The sequence below is a fragment of the Parasteatoda tepidariorum genome, chromosome 2 (genome assembly GCF_043381705.1).
Source record: "Parasteatoda tepidariorum isolate YZ-2023 chromosome 2, CAS_Ptep_4.0, whole genome shotgun sequence".
In the NCBI taxonomy this organism is placed as follows: Eukaryota; Metazoa; Arthropoda; class Arachnida; order Araneae; family Theridiidae; genus Parasteatoda; species Parasteatoda tepidariorum.
The window spans coordinates 33,149,270-33,175,367 of record NC_092205.1 but is presented as its reverse complement, the minus strand read 5'-3'; the positions used below and the strand labels follow the sequence as shown (position 1 = coordinate 33,175,367).

The following is a 26,098-nucleotide window of genomic DNA, read 5'->3' as shown; positions in this document are numbered from 1 at the left end:
AAATTTCTGGTTGCATTTATACAAATACTTTCTCTTGCCTACTTCAGAGGTAGAAATTTCAGATCTAAAATTAGTTTTAGTCCTAAAACTACCGATTTTTTTCAAATGACCTTTTTAGCCTATTTTTGGGGGAATTGCACAAATTTAAAAACGTGATATATTACAGGGGATCGAATAAATATTACGACAAACTTCTATGATAGTTGGGGAAAATCATAAAGATTAAAATTACATAAGAACTCATTCCCAGAAATATCGTCATACGCGGCTACGGGTGCCTTTCAATTATGACCTGTTCAGAAGCGCACGAAGAAACAGTTCATAATACAGAGGCGCCTATAGGAACGAATGAAGACATATCCGATCATGGGTCCTATGCAATTTTAATCCCGATGATGTGCCCTAATTCCCCTGTTACGTATAATGTTTTCAAGCTTATACATTTCAACAAAAAAAAACCACAAATGTTATTTTAAAAGAAAAACTGTAGCTCGTAGAGAAAAAATGATTGCAGATTTGAAATTAGCGACTTAAAATATCCAAGATGCATATATTTATTCAATACATACTTATTTTTACATACTAAATTGTGATCTTAATGTTTTGAAGAAAGAAACAACTTTAGAAATGCTATGCGCGGATATAACTAGTGCAAATTATTAATTAAGTAATGACAGTAAACGTATTGTCCCAAAATAAGCATTCCTTTTTACGGATGGATTTGGATTGTTTAATCTCAAAATGGCGATAGTATTCCCAATAGGCTGATCAAAATATCGTAAGTTTCAGGCTCTTAATGTTATTTTTACTTTTTGCGTATTTCACCATATCTTTAAACATAATTAGGGCTATCAAAGCATTTTAGCATTTTTGAACACTTATTATCCAAAGCTGTTTCAAGACTCATTAACATAATAACATATAAAATAGTTTCATGGTTTATTTTTATTTTTAATAAAAATAGGGGTGATAGAAAAAAAATTATGAATCGTTTTATATTACTTAACATTACATGTTAGGAAACAAAATTGAAAGTAAATTGGTTAAAACTTATTTAAAAAAAGGAAATTAAAAATAATTGAAACATCATTAAAAATAATAAGGTGTTTCGGGGGTTGTTATTTTTCGAAAAGAAATCAACCAATTCATTCTATTAAGTAAAAATTTTGAAAAGTTCTTTCTCTAATTTAAAAAAAAAGTTATTAATTAAGTTTGAATAACCTAGTTTTGTAATTCTGTTCAGAAACTTTTCGATTTTAGAACAAATTCGAAACGTTAACGAACACATAAAAGAAAAAAAGATACTGAATAGAAATAAGATGTTGTTTGTACTAATCAAATCATGAGTCATACCGTCATCATTAATACATAGTAAACATAACAGGAATTATCGAATCAATTTCATTTTTAACACAAATATTTCAGTTGCTATTTTAATTATATTCATGTGCATGCGTATACGTTTTTTCATGTTTTGCTGCGTTTCATTCTTATGTCGTTATATGTTCCATATTGTAGTTGAACCAAATTCGCATTGACCTCCAAAACTTTTTAGCCTAAAAGACCACTTCTTATTTTTCCTACTATTTTAAGCATTTTTCGATGCATTGAGTAACTTATTTGCCTGCTTCTGGAAAAGTCTGAAATGACGTTTCTGGCCAATTATAAGCAAATTTTCGTTTTCAATCAAATCAAATTCAAATTTTTTATCGAGCGAATTTTTGTTTTCCATTCAAATGAAATTCAAATTTTCAAGCGAACATTATCGAATAAAACAGTGAGGGAAATATCTATGGCATAGGAGTACGTCAAGCAATTTATGTTTTGGGGAAGTTTCATCACATTAATTTCAATCGAAATGCTTAATCTCAATGTGTATAGTTTGTTTAAAGTAAGAACTCCCCTAGCCATTCGTCTGGACCCATGGCGGTGACTATGGTAACGAGGTGCAACTACTTCAAGTAGGGGTGTGGAGTCACTGTTCAGGACAGATTTTGGCTCGGGTCGGTGAGAGATAGGGAATATTTTTCTTCTTTCTATTATGTTAGCCCTAGAAGGAAGAGAAGCTACCCTCCCTGAAATGCGCTATTCTTGTTTCCATAGCAGCAGACGGCATCAGATTTTCTGGCGAGGGGAGTTCTTACCGTAAGCAAACTATATATTAGCTATAGAGCTATAGTGTTCCTTTAGATAATTATTTTTTAAGATATATTCTCGTTGTAAATTTTTAGAATATAATTATGATGAACTGTGGTAAGTCAGATGCCGTTTATTACACATGGCTTATTTGGGCCCGCGTGGTGTACTTAGGATACTTATACATTAGCGGCAAGCCACAATCTTTATCTATATTCCTCGTCGTAACTTTCTTTTTAAGAATTTTAAAGTAATAGTGTTTATAACGGACCTTAAGTACAACATCTCTCCTATATTTTATTTTCTAAGAAAAAAAAATCTGTCCTTCTTTAAAATTCACATGCATACATTTTTTACCGGTACCTTAGAATCATCTTATGCTATTTTATTTCATAATTTTAGATCCCCAATCATTATCAAATGAAACGTGATCAGTTTTTACCTGTAAGTTAAGTCAATCTATCATCTTTCTAGGCAAATCCAGAAGACTTCACTTAAAACACACAAGTACTATTTTGGTAGTCTCTAACTATAACTCGTATTCATTCGACGAATGTAAGGAAATAACTATTCGCTGAATAGGTAAATTAGAATCAGTGTAAGATTTAATCTGTATACACATTATTTAAATTATGAATTATGGCATTGAATCTTGAAAAGGGTGTCTTGCAAATATCCATAATGATGAGATTACTATACATCATAAACTACTTGTACAATTTAATTATCTTATAAACAACGTATGAACACAGTTAGACTTATCAAAATTCTAATGCAGTTTCCTAGAAGGGCCAAATAAAGTACTCTGATGGTTACTCGCATGAATTGGAGAAAGAAATTAAATTAAAAACATGATGTAGTGTGTACTCTCGGAAAATTTAATTACTACAAGGGGAATTTTTAACAAAGATTTACCCTGCAGAATGTATAAAATGCGTTAATAATAAATACAATAAATACAATAGGATCATAATACCTTTCGGTTTTATCTCAAAATGAAAGTTCACAAAATATTGTTCAAATAATTGAAAACAAAAAAAATATCTCAAAAACATATCAATAAAATCATTATTTTGAAAGTAAAATATAAGTTTTTATAAATTTAATTGCAAAATTTTTGTCACGAAAATTTTAGCGACATACACATTATGTTAAGCGACGGTCTGGGAAGCACCCCTGAGGATGATCCGAAGACATCCCATCACAATTTTGATCCTCTGCAGAGGAGATCTCATTTGTGAGGCCTCTTCCTCAATTTAGACATAAATTTTATGGGGAAGGAAATTTTCTCCAAATCCCTATATCCGTGGTATTTCTCAGCGACCAACCACAGGATTGCACAGATTTTGAGAGCACCACATATCGCATTTACTCGGTAGTTCTTAGTGGAGTCGAGGATCAAACCCCTGTCCGGAGGGACAGGGGTTCGATCCTCGACTCCACGAAAATGTCCGATTGAAAATGTCCGATTCTCTAACCACTTGGCTATTTTATTTTTTGATGAAACATTTTTATGTGCCGTGTATTTTTAAACCAAGTAAATAAAATTGTGTTTTATGAAAATAATAACTACACATTATCAACTAATACTTTATAAACTCGTTTAAAATTTTTGAAGTATGATATTTTAAAATACCCCTCTTATGTTTCCTTTATTGCAATTTTTATGAAATTTAGTCTAAAATAGTAACTAAATTAAATCTTTTTTCTTTATCTTGCATTAGATACTTTTAGCAGACGCTAAAATGTAAAAAACAACTAACTTCCATTGTTACTAAAAATGAGAAATAATACTTAAAAAAAACAATCAAAAGTTAACGGTTGATTGAAAAAATTATTTAAAAACGATGAACAACGAAATATTGTGTCAAGGTTCTTCAAAAAATGGGTCAACTACATGAAAGATCTCATCCGATCAATACACTAACTAATTCATAAACGTTAGATTAAATATTTAAAAACGCTTTCAGAAAAATATTTCTCTCTCGAGTTATATATAATACCAATCAGCTTCACAATATTGATCTCTATATACTGTTAAAAAACAATTGTAATTATTTCGATAATCACTAAGAAAATAACAAATTAAAATGTTTTAAAAAAATCTAAATACTATGTTTTTGAAGTAGACTCATTTGTCAAACAGTTTTTGGACTGTGAAAATTTACTCAATTTTATCTCACTTAAAAAACGCAGTTGGAAAAAAAATTATACTTTTCTTTTTCTTAATTTTGCGTCTATTACTTTGTTTATTTTAGAAAATGGTCAAAATTTAATTGCTGATAAAATGTCTATAAATCTGGCTTGCACCGTTGTATTGACAAAATAAAAATTTTCACATTTATTGGCATCCAACGCAAAACTGAGGAAGAAATTTCAGCACTCATGGAAAATTATCATAAGTTTGACTGACGGTTAACTCTACTTAGCGACAAAATGGAGAGAAATTTTGCGTGCTGCCAAAAAAAGAAGATAAATAAGTCTTTCAAGATAAGCCCTTTGTATTAAGATGCGTAAATGAATTTATTGTCATCTTTTTTAAAAAGACATGCTAAAAAATATCCTTTTTTGCAAGACAAAGATCAAACTATTTTTTAACTATTCAAAAGGTTTTAATTGAGACCTTCTATGTTCTAGTAAATCATTCTGTCCTAACTATTCAGACATTCGTATTCCATAGGATAAAAATAACTATTACTTTGATTTTTCCGAAAGAATGAATTCAAGATAATCATACTTGTTTCAAGAAAGCACTTTTTGAAAAGAAAATGAGGTGATTAGTTCGGTGACTTCTCCGTATTAAGAACATTTGATTTAAAAATAGCCATTCAATGACAATAAATTTTGTTGCAATAACATTAATTACGGAGAAAAGCAACTAATGGGTTTCTTGAAAATTGGGAATTTCGCCTTATTTCGAAATTAGAACTATCATTAACTTTTCTAAATGCATTATTAAATTACGCCATTTAAATTGTGATTTTGAATTCTTAAAATTTCGTTTAAATTATTCTGATTTACACAGATTTTTAAAATTCATATAAGTGATTAAATATCTTATATTCCATGTATATAAATGTGTTAAAATATAGAGAAGAGGGGGCTGGTGTGGATATTTCTTTTATAAATTTGTCAAAAACCTTATTAATTATAATTTTTAACTGGTGAAGTATTTTTTAACATTAATTTGGAAATTTTGCTGTAGTCTAGTTTACATCTGGACTTAAAAATGTTTTTAGTTTTTTTATACTAATTTTATTAAAAGTAAAGATTTTTTTGGTCATGGGGGCTAGTGTGCAAAATCTTGATTTCTTGTTAACTACTCAACGACTCAGAACGGTATATCTACTATGCTATATATGGTTATTATACTATACCATTTTGTCACCATATATACGAAATGAAATTCATATCAATCTAAGCCTCGTTGGAGTATAATTAATGACATACACCGAAGACCCTTCACATTATGACCACCCTCTATCTATAACAATGGGCTCGCCCAGGTTTTCATATTTTTCATGGGCACATTAGGACCCTTAATCCTCATAGAACAATCCCTGACGTCTGTAAGCTACTTGAACATAGTTACAGACCAGGTTCACCCATTCATGGCAACAGTTTTTCCGCAACAGGATAATGCACCATGTTATAAGGGTCGAATCGTCGAGGAACATTCCAGTGACTTTCAAATCAGGTTTTGGCCCCCAAATTCACCTGACCTTAATCCAATAGAGCATTTGTGGTCCTACTTGGAAAACCAAATTCGTGCTGCCACGGTACCCCCTCGCAATGTGAGGGAATTGCAGGACCTGTTGGTGAGCGATTGGTACCAGATACCTCAGACTACCTATCAGCATCTTGTGGAATCAATGCCACGGCGGGTGATGGCAGTTCTGAGGGCTAAAGGTGGTTCTACATGTTATTAGCAGGGTGGTCATAATGTAATGACTCGTCGCTGTATATTGTAATTAAAATGATTATTTGTTATAGTACATTTAATTATACTAAAGAAGACATTTTGAACGTGAATCATTACATTTGAAAACCATTATTCAATTTAGTTCATTTGATAAATATGTTGAATTTTTTTTTTTATTAAAAAAATTGCAATGTCAACTTTAAATATGCATTCTGATTTAACTTGGTAATTCTAATAGTCACTGGCGATGTAAGTTTGGTAACTTCAATTTCTCTTAAGATTTTTTTCTTTCTTTAACGATTCATGGTTAGAGGAATTACATCCATCTTTTTCTAAGAAATTGATCATCATAAATTTCGAGTTTATGAACAACTTCTACTCTTCTAACATAATGCATAGCACTGTTTTTTATTTTTCTTTTCTTTTTTTTTTTAAGAAAAATTTGACAAGCGCAAAGTCGTTTACTCCTATTGAAACAGTGTTGTCAAAAGTTTCAATTTATTTATATCTATCAGATGTAGTTGCGATTTAAACATGAAAAAAAACTAAAGTTTCTAACTTATAAACGAAAAAGTACACTAAAAGTATGGTCATACTATCCTCACCACCTACACTAGACCAATGAAATTTATGCCAAATGCTGATTAATTGAAACTATACAGAGCAAAAGTTAATATTGAAATAGATTAAAAAAACTGTATCATTTATAACGTATCATCTTTAATTTAGATTCTGAAAATAAAATATGCTAGTAAAAGAGTGAGGATAAACTTCGTAAGTTACTTTTGCGTCTTAAAAAATTTCTTTTACAAATTTCTATTAAAGTATTCATAGTGTGATTATGCAACTACACATGGAAGTGTACAAAATGTATTGCCAATTTACGTGTAATTCATAGAGGAGCATTGACCAATAAATGAAAATATTATTCAAGATATTCACTCTAGCCCCTTGTCCACACTAGCCTCTCTCCACTCTACTTTGATCTTGTGTCCTGTTAGTTCATTAACTAGCAAAATGTTAACATTGTTGAGCAAATTATTTTTCCACTTGTAAGGGGTAATAACGCTTCTTTTAAGTTTTAATTTTTTTTCGAAATATGAGAAATCGCCAAAAATATAAACTGAAATTCAAAGCATTTTCGGCTCAAAAAGCAGATTTTTAAGGAATCCAATTTTTAGAAACAAAACATACATCCCTTAACATAAAATGGAAATTTGAACTCTTAAAATAAACTGAATATTATTCAACATATTCATATAAAAAACTTCTAATAATACTGAATTTAAATAAACTCATCAAGTCATAATGTCTTTAAGAACTAATCGACAGCACCAATTACCTAATTTTTTCTGACCGTTGATATAACCAAACAATTTTAATTCCCTAAGGTATCTTACCTTTTGGACAAAAAAAATATTCGATTCTGCGCGATGTTTTTTGCACATTTTTGCTTTTGATTTTCGTAGAATTATTTCTATATTTCGCTTTTATTTCTAACTTATATATATTTTTTACAAGCTTTTCGGAAAATTTCGAATTCGCATAGATACTTTTTCTGATGTTTGATCTGACTGACTTTCAAAGATATCTAATCCTTCCTTGGACAAAAGCCAAGAACATTATAGATTCCCAAATGCATTTTTCTGATTACCACACTCATCGTAAACGCCCTTTCTTGATGAAAGTTTTTTAACCTTCAAACCTAGCCGAGAACATTCTATTTTCACGTTAATTGAGAACATGTTATTTCAATACACATTTTAACCCTTTAACTAAGTCAACCTAAGCAAACTGGAATTTTAAAAAAAAATAATTACGAGTGTCAATAGAGGGATTTAGCCCTACAGGATTTGCATGTAACACTCCGCATGTTGAAGTAGGTATGTTCTGCTGACAAGAACCAGTAACTGCGTAGTGCCCAACATATGCACATAAAGGTGCAGGATGTTATATGTTAAAGTACTATGCTCAAAAAAACGGACCACCCTGAATAGCATAATCGGATAACTTTGATCGGATCTTCGCGTTCTTGGACTCAACCTTTAAGATTCGAAGGGGTGAACTGAAATATGCGAATTGATTAGTGCAGATGATATTTTAAGTTACAAAATCAGACACAAAATTGTACTTTCTCTGAATAAACATACCCTTATGTTTATATTGATGATAAACAAAATAACCTTGGTTTATAGACCTTGGTCTTTGACCTTGGTTTATATAGGGAATAGCCGCAATGATGGAAATATGGTCCAAATTGTTTGTTCCGGAGAGTGGTCCAAAATTTGGATCCTTTAATGTTTACTTTACTTTTTGTGTATTCCACCATATCTCGATAACTTTTTCAACTATTTGATAAATTTCACAAGCAATTATAAATATCATTTATAAGATAATTCCATGCAAAAAATTCATATTTATTATTTTTTTATATTATTTATTATTATTATTTTACATATTTGCTATTATTTTATTATATTTATTATTATTTTATTATATTTATTATTATTTTATTATATTTATGTTTATTTTAATACATATTTATTATTTTATTTTATAATAGTCGAAAAAATTTGAATTGTAAGGCATAAAATTTTTTACATCACTATAAAGAATGTAATTTTACTTGACAAAATACAAATATTGGATTAAATCGGCCCAATAGTTCCTGAGAAGTCGAATTTTGGAAATGTGGTTTCCTTAAGTGATATTCAAAAGTTATGCACCCGTACACGTGCATCATTTTTAAAGTGAAAATACTTAAAAATGTTATTTAACAGTTGTGATATTGAAAATTTAAGTTTCGTTGTGTTTGAATTTTAGAAAGATTTAGAAAATCTATAGTTCCTAATAAATTTAAAAAAATTTTGTTTCAAAATAAGTTTTTTTACAAGAACTTCGCAAACATTTTCTAAGCTACCCGGGTTTGAATGATTTGAATATCATTGCTATGTGCGTTATACAAAAGCACTAGCACATGCGCAATCAGCAATAGTCATTTTTTCAGTTAATCAATCTACTGTAATATATTCTTTAATTAAAGAAATGTTTTCGATGCTATATGGTATTCTTCTTTGTTAAATTTGAATCTGTCTCAAAAATATTAGAATCCAAATTGGAAAAGTCATAAATACCAATAAACTATTTTCGCTTTGTACCTGTAAATAAAGAAACAACAAAAATATTCTGAACCTGAATAAAATATTGGCATAAAAAATATCTAACTATATAAGTAAATTGTAGGTGATTATATAGTACTACAAGTGCTTGTGCAGGACATACATTCGATATCGGACTAATTTCAGAAAAAATTCTATCTCTGTATCAGGTCTTGAAATTTTCACATCCCCTTCCAGGCAAACCAGGATTTTTGTTTGTTTTTTTACAAACAGTAGCAAGATGAAATATAGCTCTTTGGAATACTTTGTTGTGTGTCTTTATAAAGCATTCCAAACAGGAATACTTTAACTTGCCTCATGCCTTATCCATACATTGAAATGTTAACTAGAATTTTAAGGAGTTTTTTATAACTTATTAAATATTAAATTGACGCACATAGTAAGATGAATTGTGATTCCTTCGTAAAATTGATGGTTTAAGATATGTAAACATTTTTGTGATCGAAACACAAAGAACATATAACATTTACTTTATGACACATATAAAAAGAAAATATACTTTTTCATTAGAAATCTAAACAAATGGCTGGAAAGTTATCGAGTGAGTAAGCACTAACTTAGGATAGAACAATAAGGGCACTTGGGAGAAAAGCTAACATTCTGAATGAATTTCCTCACTCAAGGGGAAATCTCTTCATTTTTGGAGTAGTGATATAAGATTTGTCATCCACTACCATTAAATGAATTCACTGAATTAGAACTTACTCTTAATTGCATAAAATAAGTCTACTGTAAGATTAAGATAAGTATTACGATGCATTACGTGTTATTTCTTATTTATTTTATTTCCTTGTTGTAGGAGTGTGGATGGACGATTCACCATATTGGGTTGTTGGTGTTCCGTTTATAACACTACACTATTGTTTTAGAATCTAGCATCGAAACAAATAATAATATAAAATGAAACCTGTCGAATTTATCAATTCATGATACGAAAAAAATACATAAAAGTGTACTCGTATCCTGTTTTGCTTGTTTGTTTGTTTGTTTGTTTTTTTAACTACAATGCTTAAAACCATGATTATTTAATTATTACCTAATAATCTTGTTAACACCATGTACCTCTCTTCTCCGGTGTGTTTTACAATAACGGAAAATATAATACAAATCGAGTCCTCGTGCTCTGCACCTTAAAATGAAAGAATTTTCTGTTTATTTTTGTTACTTTAATTATACAAGTGGGTGTTAGAAATAAAACAAGAATAAAATTTTTGAAATGAGCTAATTAGTTACAAAGAAAAATAAACATGTTTCTCCTCTTTAATCATGTTTTTCTTATATGGGAAACAAAGAATATAAAAATGCTTTGTACAGTGCGCAAAAAATAGATCACCCTGACTAACTATTAATATAATGATTGTATCTGCACGCTTTAGGACTCAATATTATCGTATTTTTAAAATTCGATTTCACAGGAACTTATTTTTCTATGTAATATTGCATTCTTTAAAATGATGCAAAACTGCATACCTCAGAATTTAAAACTTTTCGACTATCATTAAATAAAATAATAAAAAATTTATATTTACTAAAAATTATTTTATTGCCTGGAGATACCTTTGAGTAAACGAGTTTTATAATTGCGTGCAAAAAAATTTAAATATGCTTTAAAAGTTCTCGAGATATGGCGAAATACGCAAAAGGTAAAATTAATATTATCTAAATTTCGTATACCCCTTATATTTTAGTTCTCAAAAATCCAAATCCGTTGAAAAAAAATTTATGTGTATTCAGAAAAAGTACATTTTTGTGTCTGGTTTCATAGCTTAAAATATTGTCGGCAGTAATTATTTACCATATTTGAGGTCACTCTCTCGAACCATTAAGATTGAATCTTAGAACTTTAAGATCTGATCAGTAGATCAAAAGTTATTGAGGTTATTCCTTTAACAAGAGGTTTTTACCATTTTAAACAACAACATCCACCATTGTAAGTCGGATTAAGGGTGGTTTGAAAGTGTCTTTTCATTAAAATATCGAACGGTTTATTCTGCAAAAATATAAAATTTTAACCATCAAACATTTTCCTTTCAGAGGGATTATCATCTCCAGATAAATGCAAGTTCTTTAACCCCCAAGTACCCTATTCACTTTTCCACCTTTTTTATTGTTTTTTTTTCTCGTAATCCTCCTCTCTTCAGCGTCACACTTAGTTTCTTGTTGTCCTTAGTAATTTGAGAATATATTAAAAGGAAATTATTTTATCGAGACCTATTATTACTTCTAGTACCGACGTATTTACTTCGAGTTTTATACAGTATAGCTCTTCTACGCGGAGGGACAAATTCGGGTAAAGTTACTGTACTGTATGGTAATGATGTTTCTAGTTAAAAAAAAAAAACATAATACTAGTTGGTATTAAAAACCAAAATATACGATAATAAAATTATTCATTTGGTATCGATTTACCGGAAGTTTTGGTTTTCAAAATTGTGCCTCTTATTACCACATATTTAATGAAAATATTACAAAACTGAAAAGTAAAAAGTGAAAGTATGGTTTTTATGCCGTGATCTAAAACAGCTGCTCCCAATTATTTTTTTTTATTTTTTGCAATGAATCTTAAATGATCAATATTCCTTCCACGAAAACATGATTTTATAACTAAAGTATATAAAGACACTTGTGAACATATTAACCAATAGTAGACCGTTTTATTTTGAAAATATTTGATAAGAAGAGTGACATTTTCGTTTCTTTGTATCATCTTCTTAAACTAGGTTTTATATCAAACAGTTGAATTAATAGTTCATGTTGGGATTTGTTTTTGGTATATAAACATAAACTGAAAATGAATGAAATAAGCTGAATTATGGCTTTTTTGAAAACTAAAAAGAACTGCTGTAAAGGTTGAAAATTGCTTGTAGGGAAACATGTTTCCTTATTAACAATCTAGTTATTTAATTTGGATTTCACAAACGCGATGGGAAATGCTAATGCATTAATTTATAAATATGTGTCCTGTTTTTCCATTAAAATTTCTCCATTGCATTGTTATTTAAAAAATTATGTTTTTCTTCCCAAAAAAAGCGCTAATTCATTTTTATTGGCATTTTATTTTTGATAATATCATGAAAACAACCAAAATATTAAGTAAATAATGATTATTGATTGAATATAATTATTGATTACAAGTTTCAAAATTGTTAAAAAAGAACTTTGAGAAAATCTTAACTCTTGGAACTCGTTTACTTCTTTCATTGAACCCTAGGGTTCCACGGAACACCATTTGGCGACAGCTGCTCTAAAGTGACATCATGAAAACAACCAAATTTTATCAGAGTTACCAAATTTTATCACACATAATAAATATATATTCATAAAAAAGAAACATAAGAAAAAATTATACTTGCATAAAAAAAAAAGCAATCTAGCACCAAGAAACAAAATTAACGAGTGTTTATTACATAAAACGGAAGGTTATTTAACTGAACAACTCATTTGTGTCATCCCAAAATATACTATTTCTATTAAAATTACCGACTTACAGTTAAAGTTTTTAATTTTTACCACATTTAACTACTAAACAGCATGGTAACAAAACCCATATTTTATTGTTAATTTCGTCAAAAATTACCAAGCTTTTTGGTGTTCCCATAAAACAAGAAACACGATAAATATTACCATATTCTGGTAGTTTTCAGCATGCTTCTTTTTCTCAGTTTACCATTAAAGCTATATGTTAAAGCTAATACTCAGTCACTTATTTTTAACCCTCAATTATTTCCTACACAGATTAATCCTGCTTTGTTCAATTTAATACATTGATTGCAATGATAAAATTTTAGAAAATTGCTTTCAAGCCAGATGACACGAGTTTAGGATCACTTTGATTGAATGAGAGAAAGTCTTAGGAAAAATCTTTTCATTTTACAATATATAACCATTTACAGGCTTGTATTAAAAGTTGATACGAAATCGATAGTTAGTTTCAAATCGATCTATCATGTTAAATAGAACTCTATTTATGAAAAATGTCACAAGCAGACACAAAATGAATAGTAGCTATTATACAAAAGTTAGAACACCATTAAACTTATATCGATTTCAATGTAATTAATACCATTTTATAATAATGAGTTAAAATGTACTGCTTTGGGTTTTATTCTCTTTAAATTTTTTTGGATATGTTGTGGTGTTCAATTTAAAATAGGAATTGTAATATTTTAGTGTATGTTCTCTATTTGATCACACATAATTAAAACCAACCAAATCAACGTTTATATGGTTTCAGTTATTATACTAAGCAAAAGCCATTAATATTCAATGTTGAGAAGTTTTTTTTTGCATCAATTTTATCTGATCAATATCGATTTCATATTTACTCAGAAATCGATAATTTTAATGATATTGTATAATCTTTTAAATTGTCAATGCTAAAATCGGCTTTAAAAAAAAGTAAAAGGAAAAAAAGAGGAAAAAGAAGAAAAAAATTTTATAAATACATGTCTCTTAGCTAATTTCTTAACTCATCAAGCAACGTTGTTATAATTGGAACAAAATTAATCCCGCATCAAATATATTTCTTTATTACTAACTTAATTTTAAATATATCCTGGAGAACTTGGTTTTTCTGTTATTTCACTGGAATTAAAATCAATAATCCATACCAGAAAATAAAAGGTCTCTTCCTAACAAAATTACTAGACTAGGACGAAAGATAGAAATCTAGTTTTGCTTTTTTCAAGAAGTAACAGCAACCGTAACATCGCTTTAAGAAATATTCGATTATGAATCATAGTGCAATCGATAAAAGCATTAAGACAGTACGTAACGAAGTGTGAGTGTTTTTCTATGAAATTCACTCGCTTAAATGGAATTTCGATTTTTTATTTACCCTGAAATTTTCACTTCTTACGTAGGATTCAGCTCGGAAAGAAACATTTATTGACAGCTGGTATTCCTCTAAGGCAAAATTGGAAAAGCAGACGATAGTAGTTTCAACGAACTGATTTGAATAGAATCACATCTTATTTTGATCATTCTAACTTCCGCCTCTGAGTCGATGTTTACGAATGAGTTTAGTTTTGTTTTGGGAAGCATATCCCGTTATTTTGAAAGAAGGTAACATTTGTGATGCTAGTTCATCGAACTTTCGAAGTTTGCTTTGACAATTGAGTTAAACTACAGCTGTAATATTGCACAGTGAAAACTTTTGACAGTTTACATTTATTTAAATCCGTTGTTAAAAGAGCCTTTTCTTCTCAAAACTATTTTGCTTTGACTCATTTTGTGTTATGCTATTTAAGCAATGTCATTAACCTTTTTGAGAAAATATTTTTATTTTTTAAAAAGTTAACTTATATATTAATTCAAACCTTTTCTTTCAAGTATTTTCATTTAAAAGTTTAAGCATAAAGATGCGAAAAACTTCAAAATTTCGAAATTTAAATAATAAGTTGAGCTTTATTAGTTTTAGACACGGCGAAGAATAATAAAAAAAAGGGTTTTTTTTTAACAAAGTAATTGTTAAACAAACAGGTTTAACAAAGTTTACAGAAAACTGAGTATTTGAACAAAATCTCTATTGTAGGAAATCAAACCGTTAGAAAAAATTAATTACTCGAACAAAATATTACAGTTATAATAATAAATATTGTAAAGAATGTTTAAAATAATATCCAAGAGTACTGTGAATCTAAGAGTGATTTATTTTAAAAAATTTTAACATTTTTAAAGCAAAAGCTAATTTTTCTTTTTAAATATAATTGAAATAAAAATATTCTCAAACAACTGTTTATTTATGTTACGAAACTATTTCACAAAGTAATGAGTTTTGAAACTTATTACTTTTTGCTAAGTTCCGTACATCAAGGACATTTTTGCAATTAACATATTTTTTATAAAAATAAAAATAAATGAATTAAAAGAATAATATACAAACTTAATTAGTTAACACGATTAGAAAAATAAGAATAACACAAGAGAATATATTTATCATTTAAACCGCTCTATTAGAGCAATTGAAACTTAGCCTAAATTATTTTTTATCTCAAGACAATTAAATGAAACTAATGCGTTAATGTTATATTTGTGTATTTTATTATAATGAACTTAAAACGAAAAAAAAACTCGCTATTTTTTCAATAAATCTCTTGAGCATACATGGTTTGAAAAGAAATTTATTTTTCAATAAGAAGCACTATTATGAGTACTTTTAACAATCAACTATGCAAAGCAATTGTTTAAAATATAATTTTTAAGGTTGAAGTTATTCATATTTGTTCACTGTTAGAAGAAAAGACAAAATTAAAAAGTTGATATTTTATGAAGAGAAAATCTTTTGAATGTTATTTAATCTGTCAACAATAATGTTAGATCAAAAAAACATTTACTACAATATTACATAAAAGAATGTTGCAGAAAAAATTCCGGAAATTTTTTAATTGAAATATTTCTATAACAAGTATTAAAAATGGTATTTACAATACACTCAAATATCTTACTACTGTTCTTCAATAGTTTTAACAATAAAGAATTCGCGAAACATTTCAAATGCTCATCTAATCAAATAATGGTGCACTGTTGAAATTTATAAACTATTGTGAAACAAACACTAAATTATAGTAAGTTTTTGTACAACATTTACTTGAATTTGACTTAAATTTAGAGTATTACTATTCTTGAAACAATAAAACATAACGATAACGATTAAACCAATAAGAAATTCGAATAATGTTCCAAATGCTCATAACGTCAAATAATAGTGCACTTTCGAAATTTACATCTAACACCAAATTTTAATGCCGCATTATAACTTGAATTTGACTTAAAATTTATAACATTACTAATTCTGAAACATTTTTAAATTATTTAATCAATAAAACATTTAAAAAATGCTCTAAATGCTCCTAACATCAAATAATTGTACAATACTGAAATTTATAAACTATTAGGAAACTAACATCAAATTTTAGTGCGTTTAGCACAGCATTATTACTTGAATTTGACTGAAATTTAAAAGCATTATTATTCTTGAAATAGTTTTAAACGATTTAACCAATAAAGAATTCACAAAGCTCCAAATGCGTAAAATAATAGTGCACTGTTGAAATTTATAAACTATTATGAAGCTAACACCAAATTGTAGTACATTTAGTGTGACATCATAATTTAAATTTCAGTTAATGAATGTCTGAAATATTATTTCCATTGTTAAAAGTTAAGTGAAACTTAACGTATTGTGTTTCTGAGTGTTTCTTTCACTATTTGATCATGGTTTACTTTGTTCAAGTAGTCCTGTAAGTCCTGGGTGATTTTTCCTTTTTTCAATCATATTATTTATTAATTTTCATTTTTTATTATATTTCTGTTTTTTTGCGACAGACATAGTTTATGTCATAGTTTTATCAACTTGTTTAAACCTTTTACAATTTATACATTCGAAATTATTTTGGCACACTCTTAACATTGTAAACTTACCGATAGACCAAATACTCAACAGTACTGGGTCTGAACACTTAAATATTTGTATTTAAGTATTCTTTAACTACTTACCAATTAAATTATGATATACTGTTTTCTCAAAACTTGTACCCAAAAACTTTGAACCAGAATTTTCATTCGAAGTACTTTTAGCGTCTTCAATATTAATAAGTATACTCCATTTATAATTCTCTGCTTATAATTTTTTTAGTTAATTTTATTGATTTTCAGGTGCTCTCTGACTTATAAGACTCTTTTTGCACCGATTGTATAGAACACCTAATTTAGAGTTTATCAAAGATTAAACTCAGGGTAAAAACAATATTTATAATATTATTTTATGAGTAAACATTATCTATTACTGCAGTTGTCCAAACTAATAATTTAACTTGCATAATTATTAGTTTGCAATTGTGCAAACTAATAATTGTCCAAACTAATTATCAAAAACTATTAATTTAAAAAACATATTATGCAGAACAAGTGTGAATTAAAAATAAGTTAATAGGATACCTCATTTATTTTTAATTGTTATTATAGTATTTTATTTAATCAAAAATACTAAAAAATTATTAAAAAATTGATTTTAAAATGTTAATTTTAAGCAATACTTTGAACTTCTCGTTATTTTCATTTTTTTTTTCATAAAAATTACTTATTAAGCTTAATGATTTTAACTTATCACTGCCATGAGTCATATTTCTCTGTTAACAATTATACAAAGCTTGCGTATGTACTATATTTTGAACTGCAATAAGAGAAACTACAAACTTGCTTTTTTTTACTATAAATGCAAGTTCCTTTTTTTTTTAAATTATACTGGTTTTTCTTTTAAAAAAATACAGTCCCTCTCATTCTTTAAGTTCTATAATATCACCAGAAATTCTTTTTAGGTCAACTGATTTCGGGGAATTTCATTTATTTTATCAATTTAAAAAGATGAGAGTGGATTGAAATCTAAAATCAATACAAACCTCTACATCCTCTTGAAACGAAAACTTTCTCTTATCATGAAACAGGTGTGTATAGTTATTTGCTTATCTAACTTATCCGGATGACTGTGTAGTGGAAATTATCTTTTACGAACGTTGAATACCAACGTAAAATGTTTTTTTTGTATTTTGTTCAAGCATCCATTGTCTACTACTGTATGTATTTTAAGAGTTTGTTTATACTACCGTTATTTGACATGAATTAGATCCAAACCATGCTCAGTCACGAAATCTGTTTTTTTTTTTCAGTCTTCAGTTAGAACTTTTTTAACTATGAAGTTCTATTCGATTAGCTTCTCTATGATTGTTTTGATCTCAATTGTAATTTGTAATACAGAAACAAATACGTGAGATCATAATGTTCATTTAAAATTGCTGTTTTATTTTAAAAATTAAACGAGTTTGACTTAATCAGGGAGAAAAAAATCTTTTTTACAGAAAAAAAACTTTATTTGGTGTAATTAGTTTAATTTATTTATCAGATTGTTAAAGACTAGGCATTTAATGTAAAAACTTTTTATTGACGTGCAAATGAATGTTTTGTGAAACTCGCAAATTTTTTCCCATCTTAGTAAGGCAAAGTTTAAGTGACATAATTCTTTTTTCTTTCTTCGTATTCTTTCCTCTTTTTTTCAAGTTAGTGATTACATTTTTAAAGCAGAATCGAGTTAGATATGTCAATTTATTCCCCATATAATATAACAACAAATGTTACAATATTTAATAATGTCATAAATGTTATAATGTCATAAATGTTATAATGCCAAATGTTCTAATATTATAAAATTTGAAGAAAAAAAAACGTTTAAAAAAGACTCAAACAAAAAATTTATTTAATTCATATAAAAACGGGGAAAATCGATTTTCTGAAACCATTATTGAAATATTTCTGATATACTTAAAAATGTCCCTGAAACATTTACCAAATAAAGTAGGAAAAATATTTTGCTGTAACCTTTCACAAGATTACATTTCAGAAATATTTTTGAGAATATGCTGTATGCAGAGACGTGATTACAACGTTTTCTGCTGTATGATGCCTTCAATATGTGTAGGCGTGTGAATGCAATATGTGTTGTACTTTTTTATCTTTCAAATTCATACGTGTATCATTAAGGCTGACTGTGGAGGGGTCACATGCATTCCCCATAAAAAAAAATTGCAATATATATTTTCATTTCTTTTTTTTTTTGAACCACTAAAAAGCTATTTCTTATCTTTAAGAAAAATTGCCGTTTGCATGTAATTTAATAAATAAATTTTTTTATTTATTGAAAATATTAGATTTTAATATAATTCATATTAAGGAAAATAGTTTTTTTTTAATATCACTTTCGTGCATCACAACATACTGTTATATGATTATATGATTTTATGAAAAAAATTACTGCAATTCGAGCACAAAAATTTCTATGAAACAAAATTTAAGTACTATTACTACTTTATTTTCGTAGTTAGTAGTTATTTAGTTTATAAAATAATATAATTTTTTTAATTTATAACTCTTCCTTTACAGTGTTATCTGAGCACTTTTTCTTTTTGTCAAAGGATTTTTAATATGATTTTTATTCTACAGAGTTCAAATTGTACGCGAAACTATTGTGAGCTCAAAATTTATTTTCTAATTTATGTAAAGCTCAAAACTTTTTGGGAAACGTGATAGACTGCTTATGTTTAATATTATTATAATTTTCAACCAAATGTTGCAATAAATTTCATTTGAAACAAATTACCCTTCCTTTTATGGTAATAATTTTTGATGCAGCATGCGATTTTTTAAAAAAATTTGTACACGATGTGCTATTAAATATTCTATTAGATTATAGCATTTGACATCAAATTTGGAGAAGATCGAATTTCATCGAAAGCGTAAAAAATTCAAACGTGACTGAAAAGCATGATTACATAATAAAAACTTTATTCCTTTCAAATTTATTCAATATTTTCTTTAAAAAAAACTTTGCTTACTCACCCTCATTCCCAAAAAAAATTTACTTCACTCTACTTCCCATGCATATGTTGACATTCATATGATTTTCAATAAACTTATAAGAGAATGTTCATGAATGTGCATACAGTTAAACTAAGTAAATTTATAATCGGTTTTTAAAACTATATTAGTCTAGAAAGAAGGAGCGAAAGTCGAAAGAGACTACTTAAGCGAAAGTCAATTTTTTTTTTCAGTAACCAATTAGCTATTACAACCATTGTTGTGACAATCATACGCGTTTCATTTTCAAATAGTTACAGTTAGACTAAGAAATTAATTTGATTTATTACATTATATCGTAATTAAAAAAGTTAATGTCTTTCATTTTTGCATCATTTATAAGCATGTCTCCAAAAAAATAAAATTGAAATGTTTCACAGAAAATATCCCAAAAAAATTTTCCTATTCAACCAAAATCTTACATTTCCCAGATAAAATAATCGAAATATTTTAAAAGAGTACAAATAAATATTATGATAAGTATGAAGTAGTTTTAAAAAAATGCCATCTAAATGAAGCATTTTGTGGGAAATGCTTTACAAATTTGATTAAAAGATTACTTGATTTATTTACAAAACTATAGTATTTTATAGGTATATTTTACTAAATAAAACCTATAGATTTCTTGTTAATTCCATAGTAGCCATGGTAGAATTTAACATAGAAGAACGTAAACACTTCTAATACATGGAAGTTCATATATATTTCTACTTAATTTATTTTTCTCAAATTCCTCTTCATTGTGCATACCTCTTACACGCTCGTGTCATATTTTAGCCATAAGTGACCAATCACTCTCCGTTACGTGACCTTATGCACTTTCAAAACAAGCATACAGGCTATCCCGGAAGCGAAAAGTACTTATTTCCATGTTGTGATACAGAAAATCGTTTGGATGAAATACTTCCGGTCAAAGAACTTCTATTGAACTTGGAAGTGAGACAATTTTTTCTCTCCCTCTCTGTAGTTCTTCCTTTTTTTTTTCGTGACAAAAAAATAGAAACCTTTTATAACAATCCATCTGACGATAGCAAAAGGTGCGATATATAAGAGACGATAATTGTATACCGCGCCAGTTGTTACGCCAACTTCTGCACTTGTCAAATCGTTTTTTGAAACACTTCCAGTGGCAACACAACATAAGTAGTTCTTTTGCTAAGAAGCCCCTACTACTCATCTTAAACAGCTGTTGAAAGTTCTGGTAGATATTTGGAATAGTTGATAAGGTAAAGTTAAAAGATGTGTTTTTATCTTTTACTTAAAATTTAATATAAAAAAAACTTTAATTATGATCCAAATGCTTATTATATGTTAAACAATTCCGCATCGTTTTGTTTAGAATCTAGCGCAGTCTCACTATTCTTTAAAATTTATTATCACAATCTAAAATATGTTACCTATCTACAGAATACCATATTTAATGTTAAAAATCTTAATTAAATAGTCCTAGCAGATTAATAAGACAATTTTTCGCACATGATCTATTGTTATTATAATTTAATTTATAAGAATAAAAAGCATAAATTGTTCCTCTAAATAATATCTCATATTTATAAAACTATAACTAACTAGCATTACATTTTTAAAAATAACTTTAATTTTTCCTTTATCGAATGTTCACTTGTCTTTTTAAAAATATTAGTTAGTTATTAAAGTCATTAATTGATTTAAAAATAATGTGATTAAACAATATTGTTTTTAAATTTATTTTTTCAGGTTTTACAGTAAACAGAACACAATGTTAATTGTTATATAGAAATTATGTTTCAAAATTCCAAATGCCACTTTAGTTTTTTAAAAATGTCCTGCTTGTTCATTTGAAAAACGTATATTGTACTACCAACTAACAAAAGGAAATAAAACATGATTCTAACTACTCAAAAACTTCAATTAACTTAAAAATTTTTCATTTAGATTTCTAAGTTGATCACCTTTATACCACGTTTATAAATTGATCCCTTTTTCCCATTGACAGTTATAGTCTTTCTCTCAAGTCTCAAAAACAATTAAAACATTATAAATCTAAAATAACTGATTATTTATATGTTAGTTGTTATTTAACATAAGTCGTCAACTTACAAACATATTTCATATTATTTTGTCGTTAAACTATTTGAATATACCAAAATAAACACTTTTACATTTAAAAAATAAATTAATATTCTTACAATTATTCAATGTTTATATGATTAGTTGCAACAAGTATTTCGAAATTGTCTACTATCGAAATAATTTTATGTGACACAAAAAAATTTTCCACTTGAATTTTTTTTTTTTTTTTTTGATTTGATTTTAATTTGAATTTCTTTTAATATTTCGTGAGTAAAAAGTTAATATTTGTTAACATTTCCATAAGAAAATATTTAAATCAAATCAAATTATTTGCTTTTTAGAAACATATTTATTTATTTCAAATAAATTCATACTCTAATTACGTTTCAACATTTACTCATATTAATAATTTCTATTAACTTTTTTTCATACTATGTTACTTTTTACTGTAATTAATTATATTGAACAACTTTTACTTGATTTCTCAAAAGTAAGGATAAACGGTTTTACATGCGTATTGTTTTTACACTGATTATCTAATTTTTTGGTCAAGAAACTTGCTCGTTATTTATCAGCAGCATAAAACATAAAGTTGAGTCTAAGTGATGCATGCATATTTGCTATTATTAGATATTCTTAAGGAAATACAGAACGTTCCAACCATCAAAAATTTCTTCAAATATTCGAATTTCCATTCTTTATATCATCAAAAAATTCATATATTTCTGCTTTAAACGTAGGCGGGGGAATTGGAAACGAACCTTTTTTCGTCATGATATAAGAGCTTCATTTTCTAAAAAGTATTGTCGAATAAAAACTAATTTAATCTTTATACTGGACACAAAAAAAACTTTCGAAACAAATATAAACATATTTTATTTTAATTTTTTTGTTTACTTAGGTTCTAAAATTATGTATACAGACATCTTTCAAAATTCTTCTAATTTAATTTTTTTATCTTTATACTGGACACAAAAAAAGTTTTCGAAGCAAATCTAAATAGATTTTATTGTAATTTTTTGCTTACTTGCGTTCTAAAATTATGTATACATACATCTTTTAAAATACTCCTGAAATAAATGGTTTAAAGGAATTTATTTATAGTTTCGTTGATTTTTCATTAAAACATTAGCTAGCGAAAAAATTTTTAAAGTTTCCTTACTTTGATCCCCTTTCTGTATATTTCATATTCATATATTTCTGCTTTGAACATAGAAATTGGAAACGAACCTTTTTTCTGCATGATATAAAGGCTTCATTTTGCAAAAAGTATTGTAGAATAGAAGCTAAATTAATTTTTCCATCTTTGCACTGGACACAAAAAAAGCTTTCGAAACAAATATGAACAGATTTTATTCTAATTTTTTTGTTTACTTGCATTCTAAAATTATATGTACGGACATCTTTTAAAATACTGCTAAAGTAAATGGTTTTTAAGGAATTTAGTTATAGTTTCATTGATTTTTCATAAAAACATTAGCTAGTGAAAGTATTAGCTAGTTGCGTATGAAGAAGATTTAAATAAGATTCAATTGTTTCATGTTAAAAATTACTGCTTAATAGGCTTTTCAAATCAACTTTTAGATTTTAATAATTATTTTTCAAATTAAACATTGCTTATGAAACTTCATATATATGTTTATACTATAAAATAGGTATAGGTTAAATAAATATTTTGAGTCATTCGTCCTCACTTTTGGAAAATCTGTAGCTTAAATATCATACTCTTATAATGTGTGGCTTTTATTTTTAATACTTTTTTAACGTTATTGAAAATTGCGATGAATAATGAAGTAATTTGTCAGAACGATATTTAATAATTTATTTTCGTTCAAAAATAAATGTGTTATCTGAAGTTATCTGAAAAAAAGTAAGACATGTCATGATTTTTAAATATTTTTAAAACTCTAGTTATCTTACAACACATCTTCAAAATGCCTTACTTGTTTCATTTTGCTTCATTAAACGACAAAATGCTCGTAAGTAAATATCTAAAATTTTTATTTATTTATATTTCTGAATCATCTTTAAAACATCAATTAATGTTAAAAAAAACTTAAGAAATAATGGTGAGATCTATTAACATAAAAAGGAAGTGAATAATGTTTCAAATTTTGTTCATCCTAAGAAAATGTATTGCTCATTTTAGTAATAAAGAGATGTCTTAAAATCGTATTCAATACGCTACCTCCCACTTCTAGTGGAATTACAACCTCAGTCTCATTGGCCACCAGTTGTAACCTTAGCCACAACAAAACAAAATCGTAGCATAAAGACGCAAAGTCGAGGGTTCAATATTTATTACAAATATTCTTTTTCTAATTACTATTTTTGAATTATTTTAACTTATATTTCTAACGTAGAAAATAAGACATTTTAAAGAACTGTGGACTATAATGCGTGATACTTATTACCAAAGCATTATACATATTTCAAAGATTACGTTGCTGAAGCACTTCTGTATTGCTCATTTTTTTTATGACCGGTGTTGAACTGCCGACCCACTTTTGGATTACAGCTATCAGTTTTCAACTCCGTAGTCTTGTAATTTCACACCCAATCCAAAAGATAAGGGAGCGCATGGATAAATTATTGAAGCAAACTATCTTTCGTGGAGGGTTTTATGATGAAAATATTCCGCAATTGCGTCACATAGAGGCAAAAACCACGAAATCCCCCCCAGGGTTAGCCCATTGCCTAGCTAAAGCCACTGGCAGTCATTAAGCCGTTATTATAAATTATCATAAAAAGTAATAGTTGCAAGAATCAGAATCTGTTTGATTGTCTGAATAAATTGAGCCAGTGAAAAGTTACTATTAAAAGCACCTTCAAGTATAAAAGGAGAATCAAGCAGGTTAAAACGTTTTCAATTCCGCCAACTTCAAAAATAATTCGTCTTACTTAGATAAGGCTTTTGTTTTATCCATACTTTAAGTTGAGACTGTTAATGTGACTATATTTTACTTCAAATATGACAAGGATTTTAAATCCAATATTTAGGACCATGATTGCAGAATACCCGTATTTTGTAAGCAGTTTCCTATAATACTCTTCATTCTCTCTAAATAAATAAGTTGACTTGTTGTTAATTTATTACTTAAAATAATATTAAATTTTAATTCATTTTAAGGCCTTGTTAAGACACACATTGTTTTGAAAACTAAAAAGCGATCTTCATTACTAAGATGGGAGGAAAATTTGACTTTATTAATTAAAAATAAAATATTTATTGTTTATGTAGAACTTAGCTTTGATACCTTGTTTTCAATCTTATCATGATTAGAAAAAAATTTTCGTAATTAGAAATTCTTTTAACTTTACAAAAAAACAGAAAAAAGAAAGAAATATGAACTTTTACATTGAACTTAAGAAAATCGATAAAAATTTCATTAACTTTTTTCTGTAAAAAAATTAATTTAAAATTCACTTTCGATGTCTTTTTATTAAGTTATTCTTTGCGAGTAAAATATTTCATTGAGCATTATTATGAGCTTAATTAAAGCTCTGGTGCTAAGAAAATCATAGAAAAAATATTCCAGAATCTGGCAATAAAAATCCGGTAATGTCATGTGAATTATATAGAAACTTTTGAATAATTTAATAATTTTTCATGTCTATCAAATTGAAAAACTTTTTTCAAAAAAAAACATATTTCGTTTCATTTAAATTTATTGCTTTTGCACGCATTAATTTAATTTACAACAGAAACACAGTAAAGAAACAAATATCGACAGAGAAAAATAAGAAATAGGAACTCCAACCGCGAAACAGTTAAATTCTTCCAAGAAAAGTTAAATTCAGTGAAAAAATTAAATTCTGCGAAAAAGTTAAAGTTTTATGAAGAATAGAAAATTCTTCATCAAAAACATTGATTTTTGAAGCTAAATTTGGTCAAGAGTTTTAGAAATTCTCGTAACAAAGCCAAAACAATCTATTTTTTGATACACCGTAAAAACTGTGGTGTAATATCTCTCCGAATTTTGTGTTGAACAACCTAAAATATTATGTGAAGAAACTCTTTATTGCAAGGTAACATCTATTTGAGATTTCAAATATATTTTTAAGGGTATTCTTTTAATTAATAAGGTGTATTTTAAGGGTACATCTTTACACCTAAAATAAAGAATGCGCCTTCGCACCATTCGTGAATTATTTTGAAAATATCGAAATTGAACTATTATGAAATATTTTGAAAATATCGAAATTAAATTATCGTGAATTATTTTGAAAATATCGAAATTGAATTATCATGAATTATTTTGAAGATATCGAAACTGAATTATCGTGAATTATTTTGAAAATATCTAAACTGAATTATCATGAATTATTTTGAAAATATCGAAACTGAATTATCATGAATTATTTTGAAAATATCGAAACTGAATTATCGTGAATTATTTTG

General features: G+C 27.4%; 1 protein-coding gene across 6 annotated transcripts in view; it reads left to right on the top strand.

Moving 5' to 3' along the window:
- The window catches only part of LOC107436941 (cAMP-dependent protein kinase inhibitor gamma), a 94,028-nt gene that overhangs the window by 35,534 nt on the left and 32,396 nt on the right, over nucleotides 1-26,098 (top strand). For 2 of the 6 annotated variants that reach the window (XM_071177438.1, XM_071177439.1), the window contains exon 2: nucleotides 17,556-17,681. The exons of 3 other annotated variants lie outside the window; for them this stretch is intronic. The gene's annotated coding sequence lies outside the window, so the exon portion shown is untranslated. Of the gene's footprint in view, nucleotides 1-17,555; nucleotides 17,682-20,792; nucleotides 20,871-26,098 lie in introns of those variants that run through there. One more of the 6 variants, XM_071177436.1, reaches the window with a different exon arrangement.